The following is a 20,808-nucleotide window of genomic DNA, read 5'->3' as shown; positions in this document are numbered from 1 at the left end:
CCGGCAGCAGAACCTCCCGCCCTGTTCCGTGCCCAGGAGTCCGCCCGCCGTGCCCGCGAGCGCCCGGCAGCAGAACCTCCCGCCCTGTTCCGTGCCCAGGAGTCCGCCCGCCGTGCCCGCGAGCGCCCGGCAGCAGAACCTCCCGCCCTGTTCCGTGCCCAGGAGTCCGCCCGCCGTGCCCGCGAGCGCCCGGCAGCAGAACCTCCCGCCCTGTTCCGTGCCCAGGAGTCCGCCCGCCGTGCCCGCGAGCGCCCGGCAGCAGAACCTCCCGCCCTGTTCCGTTTCGGCGCCGTCTCGCATCGCTCCTTCCAGCCACCGCGGGAGGCACGCAGCAGCGCCCCGTTCGCGGAGGAGGAAACTGAGGCTCAGAGAGGGGGAGCTCTGCGCCGGGAGGGAGGCGACGCTGGCCTCTCTCGAAGCAGCCACGGGGGTGGTCCCAGGGACGCTCTCACCTGCGGGCCGGTGTTTGTGCTGAGGACGGGGGGTTGGTCGTTGCCAGGCCGGACGGTGACAGGGAAGGCCACAGGCGGCTCTGGCGGTCCGTCTCGGAGGCGTTCGCCGTCAGGACGAAACTGCCCGTCGGCGTCTCGCTCCCGTCGTGCACGCAGCGGACGAGCCGCTCTTCCACCTCGGGGCAGGCCCCGGGCTGGCGGTCAGGCCCCAGCGGCACCTCCGTGTCCTGCCTTTGGGGGCAGGAGACCGACTCTTTCAGGGCCCCCGTTTCCACTGTGGAAATGGGGAGAACGGGCTCCAGCTCCCGGAGGCATCGTGCGGAGGAAAGCAGACGCGGTGCGGAAAGCAGAGGTGCTTCCACGTGCGGCTCCCGGCTCCTCTGCGCAGACCCCAGATCGGGGTCCCGGGGCTCCCGTCACTGGCGCCCGGAGCTGGCTGCAGCCCTGGGCCTGTCGCAGCCGCAGCTCTCCCGGGAGAAGGCGCGGAGGGTCCCGGCTCGAGGTCTGTCCTCTGCTGCAGGGCCCCGCAGGCCGAGGCCAGCAGCGCAGGGACGGGACCCTCTCAGGGATTTGCCTGAGAATCCCCGGCTGGCTCAGAGGTCTCTACACCCCTCTGGGGGCTGGGCTGCGAGCCTACAACATGGGGAGACCCCTGAGAACGGCAGGTGGGATGTCTGCTCCTGGGGAGCTGTGGGTCCCGGGGGTGAAGCTTCCACCCAAACCAGGGACACAGCCCCACCCCCAACCTGCTGAGGACTTACTGTGTGACTCGGAACGAGCAGGCTCCTCTCTCTGAGCCCGGGCTTTCCCCAGGATCCATGGGGGTCTGACGCAGCTCAGGGGTTTCTGCAGTAAGTTCCGGGAAGGGAGGCAGCCTCGCTGACACACCCAAACCGTTAGGCCGCGGGAGATCCGCACGTGGACGTGCTGAAGCAGTGTTGCACATTATCAGCAGATGAAACAAAACAGATAAACATCTGTTTCCCTTCCCCCTTTATTAACAAGTAAGTAATGCATTCTTACTAAGATGTAATAAATTTTTATTCATACTTGAAGGCAGTATTTTTCAATCTTTTCCTTGTTAGTAGCTCAGAGCTTTAAGGACAGAGGATACATATTAAGGGCAGCTTGTATTCTTAATCCTAAGTGGCTTTCTGATATATTAGGTTCCTTATTTCCTATTTGTGAATAAAATTGCTCCAGTAGTATGAGCCTGTTTACTTTGTGACTCCCTCACTGATCTATTGCTTTATGTCCCAGTTTTTAGAAGCAGGCTGATTCTATTACCTGAATTAAAATGCTTTTGAAACCAAAACGTAGTACCTTAAAAAGAAATGTGTGAAAATGTGTAAAATGAAAACCATGAATTTTAAGCGTTCTTTCATATAAAAAAGTCTCTCTTTATAATGTAAATTTAAATTTGAATTCTGTCTTCCTGGAGTTCTTTTGATATTTGACAAGAATGAGAAATTATTCTTTTTAAGACCCTAAATTTTAGTTTTTAACAAAACTGAATAGCATCACCGCGAACAAGGATATTTACATTCTAGATAAATCCATTCTGACTTCTGACAGCACCAATAAATAACATTATTAATTGGGTTTATTTTTGCTTTCCAGTCAAAAAAGATTGGAATATCAAAATTCCCAAGCTACAGAAACAAGTGGAAGAGATTTTTAATCTGAAATTTGGTAAGTAAAATCCAGTATTTATGTCTTTAAATTAATAACATCAATGAATGGCCATTCCTGAATGAATGAGAAGTTCAGAACCTTAAGAAGGAAGGTCCCAGAAACTGGGTTTTGTTTATTTTTCTACCACTACACTTGGTACTGAAACCAAGCAGATGACTTCATTTCTCTTGGATTCAGCTTTCTCATATGTCAGAATGGGTGACAAATGTTGGGATAAGTCTCAGTTCCACTGTTTGTACTTCGGATCTGGGTGGCACCCATGGGGCAAGTAGGTTTTATCATCTGTGTCCGCTTAGATTTGTTGATGGCAGTCTTCTGGAGCGGTGTCTTGAGAATAATTCTGAGGAGGCTCAGCAAGGTAGAGTGTTTTTTCAGTTGACTGGGTGTCTCTGTCATGGAAAAGAAAGTTAGAAGTGGGCAGTGGTAGCACTATTTATGGGGCATTCCTATCCATTATCTCAACCTGGTGTTGACATTTGCTGTCCCAGATTAGGAATCCTGATGACTCTGCCTCTGACCATTCAAACTTACTGAGTGCTGCTTAGATGCATGGTAGACATTGCCTGTCTCTGAACAGCCACCCTGCCTCTCAATAATAACCCAAAGGTACCAGGGGCTACTGCTGTGTGGAATGGCCTCTGGTTATTTTGGCACAGAGATCATTTTGACTAATAACATAACTCTCCTTTTGACTGAAAATGTTAAAATGTTCCTCCTAAAAGTACTTATTTTTTATACTTGTTTTCAGATTTGCCCACTATTCTAAGCAAAATACCTTCAATGTGAAGTTGGATATCAATCGATTTTAGGGAACTTGTCTGTAATGTGCTTGAGAATGCAGATACAAACAAAATAATACCTGTGTCAAATTTTATCTTTCACAAGTTATGTTGTCTTGCACTTTCAGCTTAAAGTGCTTGGACTCACTGAGGCAGTAAAAGTACCATATGGTATGTTTGAATCAAACCCCGAGTTATATGTAGAAGGCCTGCCATAGGGTTATTAGAATTTAAACAAGGAAATGTCATTTCTCTTAATTTTTTTTCTAGCTAGAGGTGGCAGGTGTGGGCCTAAGTCTTCAATGGAAAGGCCTAGATCTGAGCTGCAGTCCTGGTACTGTCCTGTGCCCCTGCAGTCCCTTGTCCTGTGTTCGGTCATTTGTCTTCAGTGCAAAAATAGTGACAACAGTCTCCGCAGTGCTCAGAGGTGCTGTGGGGCTTGCAGTATGCCTAAAGACTTGCATGGACGTTTAATTTGCAGGATTTTATCTGCTCTGTTATTTCTGGTCAATCTTGCGAGTGACTAAATAAAAGTGAGTTTCTTACGTATATTTCTACAGAATTTTAGTGGCTGAAGAAAGTACACTAGTGTTAATTTTCTTTTTCATGAAAAAAGTTATTTACTCTTTGTAAAATTACTTACCAGTCATGGGCAGGAAAAATCAGGGTTTATAGCTAACCATGATAGTAATTATCATAGGTTAAAGGATGATTCTGTGAATACCTTTAGAAAAAAACCCTGGTTATGTCGTGACCATTTTCCTAGCCGTGAGACCACCATCATACTGGCTACACAATACGATCGTACTTTGGTTTTCTTTCTAGACCTGAACTAGTTTTACTTCCCTCCTGGAATGGGTAATAAAATAAACACTAAGGATAAGAGATTATGTATACTCCATATTATATTTCAGTGCATTAAGACATTCTTATCAGCACTGCCTAAATCATACGGAATCACCGGCCAGTATCTTTGCAGGAATTGCAGTTAGTTAGTTTGTTTTTTAATGTATTTTATTTAATGGACCTTTTTTTTTTTTGAGACGGAGTTTCGCTCTTGTTACCCAGGCTGGAGTGCAATGGCATGATCTCGGCTCACCGCAACCTCCGCCTCCTGGGTTCAGGCAATTCTCCTGCCTCAGCCTCCTGAGTTGCTGGGATTACAGGCACGTGCCACCATGCCCAGCTAATTTTTTGCACTTTTAGTAGAGACGGGGTTTCACCATGTTGACCAGGATGGTCTCGATCTCTCGACCTCGTGATCCACCCACCTCGGCCTCCCAAAGTGCTGGGATTACAGACTTGAGCCACCGCGCCCGGCCTAATGGATCTATTTTTTTAAACAATTAATTGAAAATGTCACATTTGCAATTTTCCTTCATTTATGTTTCTATAGCTTTCTCAAGCCCCCTGTGGAGGATTAGACTACATGTTTAATTCTGCAGGTTTTTTTTGGAAAGAACGAAACTGTATGAATTACAATATTCTGCTCTTATAAAACATTTCGTTCTGTATCTTTTTCTCTTCAATATACAAAGGAATTCATTGTTTATTTCACGGCTTTGCAGTCCCCCAAAAGACCACAAAGCTCTGGGAGTAATTCAAAGGTTTCTAAAATTCAGGCCACTGTGGAAGGTAAGAGCCAAAAATTGGCATATTTCTATAGATTCTTTAGTTTATTCATTTTGTCATTTCATTAGCTGTATGTTTATACTGATGAAGTTAATGAAACTAGTTTTACATTTGAACAGCTGCTTGTAATAAGGCTAAATTTCTCAATATTTCTAAGTAAAATTTTGAAAATCATTAACAGGAGACATATAACATGGCTCACATCATAAACTGCTCTGAAGAAAATCTGTGAAATGCTCTTTATTATAACATATAAGGGTACAGAGACATGGACTATTCCTTCATCTTTTTTTTTTTCTTTCTCTTTTTTTCTATTCTTTTAAGGAAATAAAGTTTAGGGTTGGTTTAAACAGGCCGTGCATTGAATTAAAGTATTTTCTACTACACCTTCAAATGTACTTTCTTCTTTCCACCCACACTGGGTCAGCAAAATTCTTCTCTTTTCAGGTTCACAGTATTAAAATACTTCATACAATACGAAAGACAACTCCCAACCATCAAGTGGATATTTCTTCCCTCTTTTCATAAATGTGGAAGGAAGTAACTGCATTAGGATCATTCTTTGTCTCTTAGTTTTCAAGTTTTGTGGGTGTTTTTTTTGTTTGTTTGTTTTTGGTTTTTGAGATGGAGTTTTGCTCTTGTTACCCAGGCTGGAGTGCAATGGCGTGATCTCGGCTCACCGCAACCTCCGCCTCCTGGGTTCAAGCAATTCTTCTGCCTCAGCTTTTTGTGTTTTTAGTAGAGACGGGGTTTCACTTTGTTGACCAGGATGGTCTCAATCTCTTGACCTCGTGATCCACCTGCCTCGGACTCCCAAAGTGCTGGGATTATAGGTGTGAGCCACCGCGTCCGGCCCTAAGTTTTTTGATAAGAGTTTACTGTACCGGTTTTTAGTGGCGCAGTAGTCCTCATTTAGTCATCCGGTACACTCAGTCTCTTTAAAAGGATCTTGTTAAATGGAGACTAGAGTGAGTTTTCACATTCTTCATTCATTGATTCTGTTAAAGCAAAGCTTACTTAATGGAAACTCTTGATTATCAATTAGAAGTTAGAAAAAATAGAACAATGAAGTGCTAATGTAATGTGTTAAAAGTATCAGGGCTATTGGAGAAATGTTACCAGGTATAACTTTGATTGTTTGCTGTGGCAGCCAGCAAACAAATAGGGAGATGCCTATTTTTCTCACACAAAAATAATTGAGTAGGTAGGCTGAGGCTGATGTTAGTGCATCGGCTCAAATATGGTAAGACTGGCTTCCTTGTGACTTTTTGCTTGTGGACTCTTCAGCCTGATGCTTGCCAAAGATCATGTACAGAGGAAACACAAATCGATGGTTTATCACATCCTCACTCTGACAAGTTTAAATTCATGTGTGATTTTACCATACATTGGCGAGTTTTCATGTTTTAAAAGACTAATTGTGAGGCTTGCTGAAAGGTTTGTGTAGGAAAGATCACTTCTTTTTTTCCTCTTCATTTTAAGCAGCAGCACTAGTTGGCATGACAACCTGCAGTATTAAAAATAAAGCAACAAGCACCACTGACTCTGTTTTTTAGAATAAACCCAAGCTGCTATGGAGGTTTGTTTCTTGAATTTGACTATTAATGGCTTCATTTTGACAGGATATTGTGGGGTTCTTTTAGAAGGTTGTGTGTTTCCCCTCATAGGCAAGGCAGCTTTAAAGACAGTATGGTATTTTTATTTTTTTCTGATGATCTCATATTCATGTGTTTTTGGTAAATCTCAACAGGACCGTAGTTCTGTGGGTGTAACTGTCTGACTAGTGATTGTGCCAAACACACCTCCCTAACCTAAACTCTTATTTCATCAGGGAGCAGTGTGAAAAGCATTGCATGTCTAACTATGTCTGCTTGCCAGGCCTACCATTTGTTAAAGCTCAGCATTTCATGCAGTAACACTTGCACTGAAGCAACCCAACCCTGAGATAAGAGGTCAAGGTTTCTAGAAGGCATCAGTAGGCTTGACAAAAATGAACCCCTAGACTTCAAGAAAGCAAGGGAGGGTGTTTGGCTCATGGTAGGTGGTTGGTAAAAACTTGCTGAATATACCAGTGGTTCGAAGCCAGTGGGCACCGTCATTATGCCCCCTTTTCTTTGGTTTTAGAGGTCCCTAGATGTGCAAAGACTGTGTCTTCCCCAGGTAGGCCTGAAGGTTAAAGGCCATTTCTTTGCTGGGAAATGGACAGCAGAGGAAGGGATGGGCCCAGCTTGGGGCAGAACATCTGGACAGTTCCCAGCTCTGGTTCATCTTTGGAGTTTGCTCAATAGGGACCATTTGCATGATTTTTGCCTGGTGGTCTGCCCGGAAGTATCTCAGTCTCTGACATGGCCCTTGGGATCTCCATTCTCACCATTACAGAAATGCCCTTTTGAATTAAGCATTGATTGCTTTTGTAGTCTGCAATTGAAAATGCCAATAGTCCTGGGAGGAATGGAAGGGGTTTAAACTCTTAGAGGAGCATAGTTTAGAGACAAGGTATTTAGGTATATACCTCATAGTTTTGTTTTAGTTCTTTGCTTTAAAAATTATTTTTATTATGACATTTCAGCATTTTTAAAGTATAAAATTCAGTGGCATTTAATTACATTCACAAGGTTTACAACTATCATCACTATGTATTTCCAAAATTTTCCATCGTCCCAAACAGAAATTCTTTACCCATTAAGCAATAACTTTCCATTTTCTCCTTCCTGATACCCTAGTAACCTCTTAGTGTAATTTTTGTTTTTATGAATTGGCTTATTTGGGTACGTCATAAAAAATGAATCATGCGATACTTGCCCTTTTATGTCTGGCTTACTTCACTTAGCCTAAGGTTTTCGAGGTTAAGCCAGGTTGTAACAATATATCTGACAGCATTGATCAGAACTTCATTCCTTTTCACGGCTGAATACATTCCATTGCATGTAGTATGTTACATTTTGTTTATCCCCCGTCTATGGCATGACGCCTGGGCCGTGCCCACCTTTAGGCTACTGTGATTGATGCTGCAGTGGGGACTGTCCTTGGATTTTCCTTCCTTCTCTTGTCGCCAACCGACATCAACACTTGCGCGTCAGCACACAGCACATTCTGTGAGTTCATTTTTTTTCTGTTCTTTTGGGTATACACCTGGGAGTGGAAATGCTTAGTCATATGGTAATTCTGTGTTTAACTTTTTGAGTAACTGCCAGACTTTTTCAGTGACTGTACCATTTTACATTCCTACCAAGAATATTCAAGGTTTCTAATTTCTCTACTTCTTCATCAACACTTGTTATGTTTTTAGTTATTATGTTTTTAGGTATTATTTTTAGCTATAATAATAACTGCAAAGATCTCATTGTGGGATTGATTTTCTTCTTCCTAATAACTAATGATGTTGAACATCTTCTTATGTGCTTCTTTGGTGAAATTACTATTCAATTCTTTTTTTTTTTTTTGAGACAGAGTCTTGCTGTCACCAGGCTGGTGTGCAGTGGTGCAATATTGGCTCACTGCAACCTCCGCCTCCTCTGGGTTCAAGTGATTCTTGTGCCTCATCCTCCCAAGTAGCTGCAACGACAGGTGCATGCCACCATGCCCAGCTAATTTTTGTATTTTTAGTAAACACAGGGTTTTACCATGTTGGCGAGCATGGTCTCTGTCTCTTGACCTCATGATCCGCCTGCCTCGGCCTCCGAAAGTGCTTGGATTTCCTTTATCCAGTCTATCATTGATGGGCATTTGGGTTGGTTCCAAGTCTTTGCTGTTGTGAACAGTGCCGCAATAAATATACATGTACATGTGTCTTCATAATAGAACGATTTATAATCCTTTGGATATATACCCAGTAATGAGATTGCCGGGTCAGATGGTATTTCTATTTCTAGATCCTTGAGGAATCACCACAGTGTCTTCTGCAATGGTTGAACTAACTTACACATACCTCTGTAACAAACCTGCACATTCTACACATGCACCCCAGAACTTAAAAGTATAAAAAAAAAAAAGAACTGGGATCATAGACATGAGCCACCATGTCTGGCCTACTATTCAAGTTTTTGCCTATTTTAAAGTTTAAATAATAAACTCTAATCAGGTATATGATTTCTAAATATTTTCTTACATTCTGTAGATTGTCTATTCTCTTTCTTCTTTTTCTTTTTAAAGATAGAGTCTTGCTTTGCTGCTCAGGCCAGAAGGCAGTGGTGCAATCATAGCTTACTGTAATCTCAAGCTCCTGAGCTCAAGCAATCTTCCCATGTCACGTCTCCTGAGTAGCTCGACCTATAGGCGCACACTACCATGCACAGCTTAATTTTTTTTTTTTTTTTTTGGTTGAGACAGGTGCCTCATTGGGTTGCCCAGGCTGGTCTCCCTCCTATAGTGCTAGGATTACAGGCATGAGCTACCATGCTCATCCTCACTTTCTTGAAATATCCTTTGATATGCAAAAGTTTCACATTGTTATTGAGTTTAGTTTATCTATTTTGTTGTTGTTGTTGCTTATGCTCTGGGTGTCATATCTAAGAATCCATTGCCAAACCCAGGGTCTTCAAGGTTTACCCCTCTGTTTTCCTTTAAGGGTTTTACAGTTTTGCTATTACATTTGAGCTGTTGTTCTATTTATAGTTTTTTTTTTGTATATGGTTTGAAATAGGAGTCCAACTCCATTCTTTTGCATTTGGAAATCCAGTTGTCCTAGCACCATTGCACCATTGATTGAAAAAACTATTTTTTCCCTATTGAATGGACTTGGCACCCTTGTCAAAAATAAACTGGCCATAAATGTGTGGATTTTTTTTCTGGAATCTTTATTCCAGTGGTCCATATATTTATCTTTATGCAATACCATACTCTTTTGATTTCTGTAGCTTTGAAACTGGAAAGTATAAGTTCTCTAACTTTGTTCTTTTTCAAGTTAGTTTTGAGTGTTCTGGGTCCCTTAAAATTTCATATGAATTTGAGGATTGGCTTTTCCGTTACTGCAAAAAAAAGTTTAAATTTTGATGGGGAAGTGCTGAATTTTAGATCCCTTTGGATGGCATTGCTGTCTCAACAATGCCTCATATTTTAACATCAGATCTGTGTTATAATCTCAGTTCTCCTACTTTAGGTGCAGAATATTAACTTGAACAGATTCCTTTACCTCTCTGAACTTGTCCACTAATGCGGAAAATACAGATAATAATAGGATCTACCTTGGAGGGTTATTGTGAAGATTAAGGAGATAATGTATGCAAAGTGCATGTTACTATTAGTTGTATTAATAATCTGCCTTCTAATGTGAAAATCTTTTTTTGTTAAATAACTCTGGCAGATGATCCTTGACCCTTACTGTAGAAAAGTACCCATTGTATAGTGAAAAAATTGACTGCCCTTTCCTAGCTGTGAGACTTGGAGAAAGATACTTGACCATTGTGAGCTACTATCTCAGAGACTTTCATGAAGCTCAGTAAGATAATGGCTAAAATGTAGCCAGCACAGTAATTGATGGGTAATATATACCATTCCATTTCTCTTTGGTTTTTAGAAAGGCTTGATTTAAACTGTGTCTCCTTGTGAATTCTACCTATTCGGTGTTTTTGGAGCAATAGGACAAGTCCAGTCTCACCTTGATGACAGGTCGCCAATTTTTTGGAGGGGTTGGTCTTGTCACCTATTTTGAGCTGGTGATGTATGCACAAGGGAAGCATTACAACAGAGCCAAGGGGAAACACGAAGAGGAAGTGACTTTTGTATTCTTCTAGAGATAGATTATGAATCTACAAGCCTCTATGCATATGAGTGTGTCCCTCTTCAATGCAAAAGTAGCATGCCCCAGGACATAACATCTATGTTTTATACAATCAGTTATACATCCTGAAGATTGTACCAGATCTGTGTGTCTAGAACTGCCTCTTTCTTCACAGGTAGGAGACTGTTTCATAATAAAGATGCCCTGGTGATGGATGGATCCAGCTCCCTACTGAGCCCACCACACGTTTGAAGACAGTTTTCATATTGTCTTCTTTCTTCCAGTCTAAAGTGCCCCCAGCTCCTTTACTCCCAGGGTCAGTAGATTAAAGGACCAGATGCTAAATATTGTAGGCTTCAAAGGCTAAGAGACAAAACCATAAATAGCATAAAGGTATAACAAAGAAAACAAATCTTCATAAAATTTTAATGAACGAAAATCTAAATATAATACTTAAGTACAACTTTTTGTAACAGAGCTCTATTAAGAAGAACGGGATTGTTTGCAGGGGTAGAGGGTAGGGGGTAGGGTAATGAATAGTGGGTAGGGTGATCTGCAAGAGGATCTTTTCTAGAAACTTAGGACTAAGAACAAATATTAAAACAAAGATGCTCCTATCACCTCTATCATTGCGAACTTTGTAAGAGCTTTAGAAGCTCTGTGCCAGGACCAGGGGCAGAGACCAAATGTGACTCTGTTATTTTATATTTTTGAGACAGAGCCTCACTCTATCACCCAGGCTGGAGTACAGTGATGTGATCATAGCTCACTGCAGCCTCAACCTCCTGGGCTCAAGCAATCCTCCCGCCTTAGCCTCCTGAATAGCCAGGACTATAGGTACACGCCACCCACGCCCAGCTAATTTTTGTATTTTTTATAAAGATTCAATTTTGTTATATTGCCTAGGCTGGTCTCAAACTCCTGGGTTAAAGCAATTCTCTCATCTTGGCCTCTCATGTAGCTGGGACTACAGGTGCACACTACCATGACTGGCTAATATTTATTATTACTATCTTTGTCAAAGTAGAGTCTCACTGTGTTGCCCAGACTGGCCTTGAACCCCAGGCCTCAAGCATCCCTCCCACCTTGGGGTCCCAGAGTGTCGGAATTATAGGTGTGAGCTACCATGCCCAGAAATTACAAGGGTCTTTATAAGCGCAAGAAGGAGGTAGAAGAGTCAGAACTGGAGGAGATGTGATGATGGAAACAGAGGAGAGAGAGGGATATTTGAAGATGCTACATTTCTACCTTGAAAGAGGGAGTTAGGAGCCATGAGCCAAGGAATGAGGGTGGCATGAAGCTAGAAAAGGCAATGGAACACATTCTCTCTCGGCCCTCCAGAAGAAGAGCAGCCCTGCTGACATCTTGACTTTAGCCCTGATACACCTGTTTTGGACCTCTGAGCTTCGGAACTGTCAGATAGTGGACTTGTGGTGTTTTAAGCCATTCAATGTAGGGTAGTTTGTAAAAGGAGCAAGAAGAAATGAACACAAAGCCAGGAGCAGTGGCTCATGTCTGCAATCCCAGCATTTTAGGAGGCTGATGTGGAAGGATCAGTTGAGCCCAGGAGTTCAAGACCAGTCTGTACAACATAGTGAGACCCTGTCTACAAAAAATAAAGCCAGCCATGGTAGCATGTATCTGCAGTTTTAGCTACTAAGGAGGCTGAGGTGTGAGGATTGCTTGAGCGTATCAGTTCAAAGTTGTGGATAGCTGTGATAGCACCACTGAACTCTAACCTGGGTGACAGAGGTCTTGTCTCAAAGAGAAAAGAAAAAAGAGTGAGCATGGTGGAAATGGGGACAGATAGCAATATTAAATAGATTGTCAGGGTCGTCCTCATGTGTGAAAATTAGCAAAGGCTTGAAGAAGGGAAAGGAGCTGGCCGATTTGCTTAGGGAAGAGCAATGCAGCCAGAAGCCACAGAATCAAGGCGCTAGGTGGGAACTCCTTGTGTGTCTGAGGCTCAGGATGGAGGCCAGTGCAGCAGAGAGAGAGAGGGAGAGAAGTATGGAAGAAGGCCAGGGAGCTGCTGGGCCGGAATCAGTACACATTTTGCAAACCCTGGGAGGTTATTGCTGGGGCTTTGACTTTTACTCTGACTGAGATGGTAACTGCAGGAAGGTTCTGAGCAGAGGTGACATGATCTGTCTCCCTATTTAAAAGCACCTCCTGTCTGCTGAGTTGAGAAAGACTGTGGGAAGACTTGGGTAGAAGCAGGGAGGCCAAGCTGTCTCTAAAACCGGGTGGGAAATAATAATGGTCCTGACCAGGGTCATGGCGGTCATCAAGGTTGAATTTGATTCAAATTGAATTATTAATTAAAAAAAAAACACTGCTATCTTCCCCAGTCCTACCAAGTAAAGGATGCTAGATTATAGCAATCTCAGGCCAGGCCAAGTGCAGTGTCTCACATCTATAGTTCCAACAATTTTTGAGAGGCAGACATGAGAGTATCTTTTGAGACTAGGAGTTTTAGAGCAGCCTGAGCAACACAGCAAGACCTCCTCTCTACAAAAATAAAAGAAATTTAATAATAAATATAGCCAGGCATGGAGATGTGTGCCTGTGGTCCCAGTTACTCAGGAGGCTAAGGTGGGCAGATTTCTTGAGGCTAGAAGTTTGAGGCCAGCTTGGGCAACATAGCAAGACTTCTCTCTACTAAAATTTTTTTAAAAATAGCCTAGCATGGTGGCACTTGCCTGTATTCCCAGGTGTTGGGGAGGATGAGGCAGGAGGATTTCTTGAGGCCAGTTGGTCAAGGCTGCAGTGAGCTATGATTATACTACTGCACTCCAGCCTGGGTGACAGAGCAAAACCCTGTCTCAAAATACAATACAAATAAAATCACAAGTTGGACCAGCCCTGTCTGGGCTATGCAGGCCTTGCAACCACATAGCTGCATGATTGGGTTGTGTTACTGTGGATGAGGAGACCCCTGCCCAGTTGTTGTTGGCTATATAACTAGTTTATTTTTAAATATAGTAATCAGATCTATTTCATCATACTTGGTTATCTCAGGTGTGGGTTTGGAATTCTCCTTGGAACAGTTGTAACATCTTATTGGTTCCATCATTCCATAATTTTTTTATCTGATCTTTTTTTTTTAATTGAGAAAGAGTCTTACTTTGTCACCCAGGCTGGAGTGAAGTGGCACCATCTTGGCTCACTGCAACCTCTGCCTTCCAGGTTCAAGCAATTCTCCTGTGTCGTTCTCTCGAGCAGCTGGGGTTACAGGCGTGTGCCACCACACCTGGCTGATTCTGTATATTTTTGGTAGAGACAGGGTTTTACCGTGCTGGCCAGGCTAGTCTCAAACTCCTGACTCAAGTGATCCGCCCCCTTGGCTTCCCAAAGTGCTGGGATTACAGGCATAAGCCATTGTGCCCAGCCTATATTTGATCAGTTTTTAATAAAATCAGAATTGATATTAGACTACTTAAGCTGTTTTGATTAACATAAGATAAAATTTTGTTGTTTGCATTTTATCTTGCACTTCATCCAAGATTGACGTCATGCTGGCTACATCAAATCAATACTTGAACAAATGCAAAATCAGAACTTGTTACCCGGGCTGGAGTGCAATGGCGCGATCTCGGCTCACCCCAACCTCCGCCTCCTGGGTTCAGGCAATTCTCCTGCCTCAGCCTCCTGAGTAGCTGGGATTACAGGCACGCGCCACCATGCCCAGCTAATTTTTTTTGTTGTTGTTGTATTTTTAGTAGAGACAGGGATTCACTATGTTGACCAGGAAGGTCTCGATCTCTTGACCTCGTGATCCACCTGCCTTGGCCTCCCAAAGTGCTGGAATTACAAGCTTGAGCCACCGCGCCCGGCCGGTCGCCAGCCGCTCTTATTGAACGTCCTGCCTTCCTCCTCAAAGGGTCAGTTTCTAAGCATCCCTTCACCCCCTGAGCACAGTCACGCTCAGACTTTTGAATTCTGCATGTCCACATACCTTCTGGGTGTTGAGGGAGGGTGATATATACGTATAATTCATTTGCCCCAAACTTCATAAAAGTTATCCATTTGAGCTCTTTGAAAATGCGACATCAACTTTTGTTCAGCAGACTTTTAGAAGAGGAATGGCACGGGAGGGTTCCTAACTCCCCTTGGGAGCTCAAGACTGAAGGGTTTGTCAGTTTGTAATTTGGGTAAAAATAGTGTTTACTGGGAGTTTAACCGCATGTTTTAATACTTTTCGTAGAATAGCTCAATAATCCTCACAATTACGCTGTGAGATAGATACTATTATACACCATCTTTCAAATAAATTGAGGCACAGAAAAGTTACGTAATTTGTCCAAGAACACACGACTAAGTAGGTTGGAATTCAAGTAACCTACCTCCAGAGCTGACGTTGCCACTAGACTTTTGTCTTCCTCGCAAAAGCCCTTATTGATTGTATATGTGTCATAAAGATATAAATACTCCTGTATATTTCTGAGTAACCATAGTTTCTTACACATCATAGTTTGTAAGATCTTTGTAGGTCTGTGTCCTAGTCAGCACAAATCTAAGCCAGCAGAAAGTTATTTGCCCCCTCCTTCAGAAAAATCAGGTGGAATGCTTTAAACACCCGGCATTTGAAATTGTGTCATCTATTTGTGTATGTTTACTGATTTGCTGTCTGCAACCTGACCCACAAAGTGATAACTGTATGAGTGCAGGGACTCTGTCTACCACTGAAGCACCAGCACCTAAAATAGTGCCTAGTGGATACAGGTGCTTCACAAATATTTATTAAACAAAATGAAAGGGAATCGTTCCACATTAAGACAGTGCATAATATAAAAACTTCACCCTAAATCATCAATGAATCTTTGAAACCACAATGTTTATTTTCAATAGTCATTTAATTGTGTCAGTTTGTTTTATTAGCCAAAGTTTGTAGTATCATACTGGCCTTTTATGCTATTTGGTGCCTGGAAAATATGCAGCAGAGGCTTTTCTTTTTCTTTCTTCCTTTTTCTTTTCTTTTCTTTTTTTTTTTTTTTTTGAGGCAAAGTTTCGCTCTCGTTACCCAGGCTGGAGTGCAATGGCATGATCTCAGCTCACTGCAACCTCCGCCTCCTGGGTTCAGGCAATTCTCCTGCCTCAGCCTTCTGAGTAGCTGGGATTACAGGCACGCGCCACCATGCCCAGCTCATTTTTTGTATTTTTAGTAGAGATGGGGTTTCACCATATTGGCCAGGCTGGTCTTGAACTGACCTAGTGATCCACCCACCTCAGCCTCCCAAAGTGCTGGGATTCCAGGCGTGAGCCACCACGCCTGGTACCTAATTCCTATTTACTGGTCTTGGATAGGAGTTATGGAACCTTTCCCCAGAATACGTGCTGGCCCCATCAGAACTTCAGGGTTCAGTCTCCTAAGAGATGTTCCTCTGTGCTACACACCCAAACATTCCATCTCAGTCCACTGTCAGACAACTTCCAGGAATGACAGTGGCTGTAGTCTAGCTGAAGAAACACTGAAGTAGGAGTCAGCAGACCCCAGGACTCTTTTGACTCAGCCGCTAACAACTTAATGTGGCCTTGGGAAAAAAAAAAAACTGGAGCGACCATGCCTGTAATCCCAGCACCTTGGGAGGTCGATGTGGGAGGATTGCTTGAGCCCAGGAGTTTGAGAGCAGCCTGGGCAACATAGCAAGACCCCATGTCTACAAAAAATTTCAAACATTTTTCCAGGTGTGGCAGTGTCCCCCTGTAGTCCCAGCTACTCAGGAGGCTAAAGTGGGAGGATCACTTGCATCCCGGAGGTCAAGACTGCAGTGAGCCAAGGTCATGCCACTGCACTCAAGCTTGGGCTTCAAAGTGAGACACTGTCTCAGAAAAAAAAAAGGTGGAGCTTTTGTTTCGCATTTGTAAAAGGTAAATGATATTATCTCCTTTATGGAGTTACTGTGAGGATGGAAATGCAATTATTTCTTTTCCCTCCCCTTTTAGAAATACAATGAGATAGGCATAGTGGCCAGGTGAGGTGGCTCATGCCTGTAATCCCAGCACTTTGGGAGGCTGAGGCGGGTGGATCACCTGAGGTCAGGAGTTCAAGACCAGCCTGGCCAACATGGTGAAACCTTGACTCCACTAAAACTACAAAAATTAGCCCAGCGTGGTGGCACGTGCCTACAATCTCAGCTACTCGGGAAGCTGAGGCAGGAGAATTGCTTGAACCCGGGAGGTGGAGGTTGTAGTGAGCTGAGATCATCCCACTGCACTCCAGCCTGGGAGACAGAGCAAGATTCCATCTCAAAAAACAAACCAAAACCAAAACCCGGTGTGGTGGCTCATCCCTGTAATCTCAGCACTTTGGGAGGCCGAGTTGAATGCATCACCTGAGGTCAGGACTTCAAGACCAGCCTGACCAACATGCAGAAACCCCACCTCTACTAAAAATACAAAATTAGACAAGCATGTGCCTGTAATCCCAGCTACTTGGGAGGCTGAGGCAGGAGAATTGCTTCAACCTGGGAAGCAGAGGTTGCAGTGAGCCAAGATTGCACTCCAGCATGGACAACGAGAAGGAAACCCTGTCTCAAAAATAATAATAATTGGGGCCGGGCGTGGTGGCTCACACCTGTAATCCCAGCACTTTGGGAGGCCGAGGCGGGTGGATCACGAGGTCAAGAGATCGAGACCATCCTGGTCAACATGGTGAAACCTCGTCTCTACTAAAAATTCAAAAAATTAGCTGGGCATGGTGGCGCGTGCCTGTAATCCCAGCTACTCAGGAGGCTGAGGCAGGAGAATTGCCTGAACCCAGGAGGCGGAGGTTGCGGTGAGCCGAGATCGCGCCATTGCACTCCAGCCTGGGTAACAAGAGCGAAACTCCGTCTCAAAATAATAATAATAATAATAATAATAAGTTAGGCATAGGCCCTGCGCGTCGGTGGGATTCGAACCCCTGCGCCTCGGGCAGGGGAGACACTTGGAGAGAAAAGCTGGGTCCCAGGCTTCGGGGCCTCGGGAGACCCAAACCTGTCCTGCGACTTTTCGGGCCGGATGGGGGAAGGGCACTCCCCGCCAGGGTCCTGGGAACAAAGGCCTAGTGTTTGCTCTGTGGCTGAAGGGACAATGGCCCCCCGCAGTTCTGTCACCGCGGGGGCGGGGGTGCGCCCCTCCCCAGCACTTTTCCTGGTTCTCTGGCCAAGCCCTCTGACCTCCGAAGTAGACTCTCGTTGTGGGGTGGCAGGGGACAGCACGAGCTCCCCGTGGGGTGTCTGCCAGCCCTTGGTGCCATGTCCTGTGGGGTGTCTGCCAGCCCTGGGCGCCATGTCCCGTGAAGTGTCTGCCAGCCCTGGGCGCCATGTCCCGTGGGGTGTCTGCCAGCCCTGGGCGCCATGTCCTGTGGGGTGTCTGCCAGCCCTGGGTGCCATGTCCTGTGGGGTGTCTGCCAGCCCTGGGTGCCATGTCCCGTGGGGTGTCTGCCAGCCCTTGGTGCCATGTCCTGTGGGGTGTCTGCCAGCCCTGGGCGCCATGTCCCGTGAAGTGTCTGCCAGCCCTGGGCGCCATGTCCCGTGGGGTGTCTGTCAGCCCTGGGTGCCATGTCCAGTGGGGTGTCTGCCAGCCCTGGGTGCCATGTCCTGTGGGGTGTCTGCCAGCCCTGGGTGCCATGTCCCGTGGGGTGTCTGCCAGCCCTTGGTGCCATGTCCTGTGGGGTGTCTGCCAGCCCTGGGCGCCATGTCCCGTGAAGTGTCTGCCAGCCCTGGGCGCCATGTCCCGTGGGGTGTCTGTCAGTCCTGGGTGCCATGTCCAGTGGGGTGTCTGCCAGCCCTGGGCGCCATGTCCCATGGGGTGTCTGCCAGCCCTGGGTGCCATGTCCCGTGGGGTGTCTGCCAGCCCTGGGTGCCATGTCCTGTCAGGTGTCTGCCAGCCCTGGGCGCCATGTCCCGTGGGGTGTCTGCCAGCCCTGGGCGCCATGTCCCGTGGGGTGTCTGCCAGCCCTGGGTGCCATGTCCCGTGGGGTGTCTGCCAGCCCTGGGTGCCATGTCCTGTCAGGTGTCTGCCAGCCCTGGGTGCCATGTCCCGTGGGGTGTCTGCCAGCCCTGGGCGCCATGTCCCGTGGGGTGTCTGCCAGCCCTGGGTGCCATGTCCCGTGGGGTGTCTGCCAGCCCTGGGTGCCATGTCCCGTCGGGTGTCTGCCAACCCTGGGCGCCATGTCCCGTGAAGTGTCTGCCAGCCCTGGGCGCCATGTCCAGTGGGGTGTCTGCCAGCCCTGGGTGCCTTGTCCCGTGGGGTGTCTGCCAGCCCTGGGTGCCATGTCCCGTGTGGTGTCTGCCAGCCCTGGGCGCCTTGTCCCGTGGGGTGTCTGCCAGCCCTGGGTGCCTTGTCCCGTGGGGTGTCTGCCAGCCCTGGGTGCTATGTCCCTTGGGGTGTCTGCCAGCCCTGGGCGCCATGTCCCGTGAAGTGTCTGCCAGCCCTGGCTGCCATGTCCAGTGGGGTGTCTGCCAGCCCTGGGCGCCATGTCCAGTGGGGTGTCTGCCTGCCCTGGGCGCCATGTCCCGTGAAGTGTCTGCCAGCCCTGGGCGCCATGTCCCGTGGGGTGTCTGCCTGCCCTGGGCGCCATGTCCAGTGGGGTGTCTGCCAGCCCTGGGCGCCTTGTCCTGTGGGGTGTCTGCCAGCCCTGGGCGCCATGTCCCGTGGGGTGTCTGCCAGCCCTGGGCGCCATGTCCCGTGGGGTGTCTGCCAGCCCTGGGCGCCTTGTCCCGTGGGGTGTCTGCCAGCCCTGGGCGCCATGTCCCGTGGGGTGTCTGCCAGCCCTGGGCGTCATGTCCCGTGGGGTGTCTGCCAGCCCTGGGCGCCATGTCCCGTGGGGTGTCTGCCAGCCCTGGGCGCCATGTCCCGTGGGGTGTCTGCCAGCCCTGGGCGCCATGTCCCGTGGGGTGTCTGCCAGCCCTGGGCGCCATGTCCTGAGCAGCTGTGCTGTCAGTTACTTAAACATGTGTGTGGCACTTTCTGGTTGCCAGGCCCTCAGCAGCATGCAGATAACCGAAATGGTTCCGTAAAAGGCCTGTGAGGGAGGGGCAGCCGCGCGGAGTCGCCTGCTGGAGGCCGCACAGCCGGGAGGTGCCACCGGGGTGGGGTCGGGTGTGGCTGCTGCGTGCCAGGGGTGGCGGCCAGGCCGAGGGCACCTCCATCTGGAAGCTGCGGCCCGTCACGGTGCAGTCCACAGGTTCCAGACGGGGCTGGGGGGCAGCGTGAGGGCGGGAAGGCTCCCGGGGGTCAAAGGAAGAGAAGGTGCCTGTTCCGGGGACCCCAGGGTGAGCTTTCCAGGCAGAGGGAAGCCCGGGGCCGGTTGTCATGGGGGTGTCTGAGTCTCTAGCTGGAGTTACTGGGGCAGGGAGGTCGGAAACGGAGGCCAACCGGTGTGAGCCTCCGCCTGCTGAGAGCCGCGGGGAGCTGCTGGAGTCCTGTGACCCCGACCTTCCACCGCGGGGCAATTGCAGGAGCCTCCTCCCTGGTCTCTGCCGTCACTCACAGCGGCGCCAGCCGCCCTTGCGCCCCAGCAGAAGCCGGGCTCTTACAGCGCATCCCGCTCTGCCCCAGCGCTCGCCTCTCCGGGCACCGTCTCGGCTCTGGGCCCCTGCGCTGCCCGTTCTGTTCTGCATTCCCTCCGCCTTTTCTGCCCTGTGAGGCAGACCTCTGCTGTCTTCACTGCTTTATTTCCCCAGACTCAGCCAGCATCGAAGGCGTGCGGTGTCCTAGGACCCTTGCAGCTGGCATGCAGGGAGGAGTGTGAGGCTCCCTGTCCCTCCTCAGGCTCTCAGAATTCGGAAGAGCCACGCTTTTTTGTCCTTGCCCTGCTGGGCCAAAGACGCCCTGCCTTCGTTATTCTCTGGGGTAGACACCCTGCGCTTTTGTTGTGCACCTGCCGTGTGGAACAGGGAGCTGCCCCGGGCCCTGCCCTCTGTAGCTGACTCTGGCTTCCCTGGCCACCCTGAGCCCAGCAGGGCCCCGGGAGCCCCAGTTCTATGTGACACCTTCCGCAAGTGTGGAATTGACAAGAATGTGCTTTTCGTCCCTGAGTTACTGTGTGGCTGGCATGTGCCCTGGCACGAGGGTCAGTGGCGGGCAGGGGCGAGCAGGAAGGCACCTCCGCTGTGCCCCTGCTTTTGCCTTTTCCTGACTTCTCTGGCCAGCTCTTAGGTTGAAATAAGTCCTGCCTGTTTTAACAGATGTTTATTAAACATCTGCCCTGGCCAGGCTCTGAGCAGCCTCCAGGGTCTCTGTCCTGAATACAATAGGCCCTTCCTGGTGCTGGTGGGTGGAGGCGGCGGGGAGATTAAGTCCAGTGTCCCACAGGTGACTGCGTAATTCCACATGGGGCAATAGGGAGAAAGAGCAGACCTTCCCATTATTTATTTATTTATTTATTTATTTATTTTCTTTTAATAAATTGAGACAGAGTCTCGCTCTGTTGCCAGGCTGGAGTGTAGTGGCATGATCCCGGCTCACTGCAACTTCCATTTTCCAGTTTCAAGCAATTTTTCTGCCTCAGCCTCCCAAGTAGCTGGATTACAGGCACACGCCA

General features: G+C 47.4%; 1 pseudogene; it reads left to right on the top strand.

Moving 5' to 3' along the window:
- Positions 1-11,403: 11,403 nt before the first annotated feature.
- The window catches only part of LOC141585737 (phospholipid phosphatase 2-like), a 142,479-nt pseudogene continuing 133,074 nt past the window's right edge, over positions 11,404-20,808 (top strand).

Source organism: Saimiri boliviensis, chromosome 9, assembly GCF_048565385.1.
Source record: "Saimiri boliviensis isolate mSaiBol1 chromosome 9, mSaiBol1.pri, whole genome shotgun sequence".
Lineage (NCBI taxonomy): Eukaryota > Metazoa > Chordata > Mammalia > Primates > Cebidae > Saimiri > Saimiri boliviensis.
The sequence above is the reverse complement of the archived record's forward strand: the minus strand, read 5'-3'. Positions and strand labels throughout refer to the sequence as shown.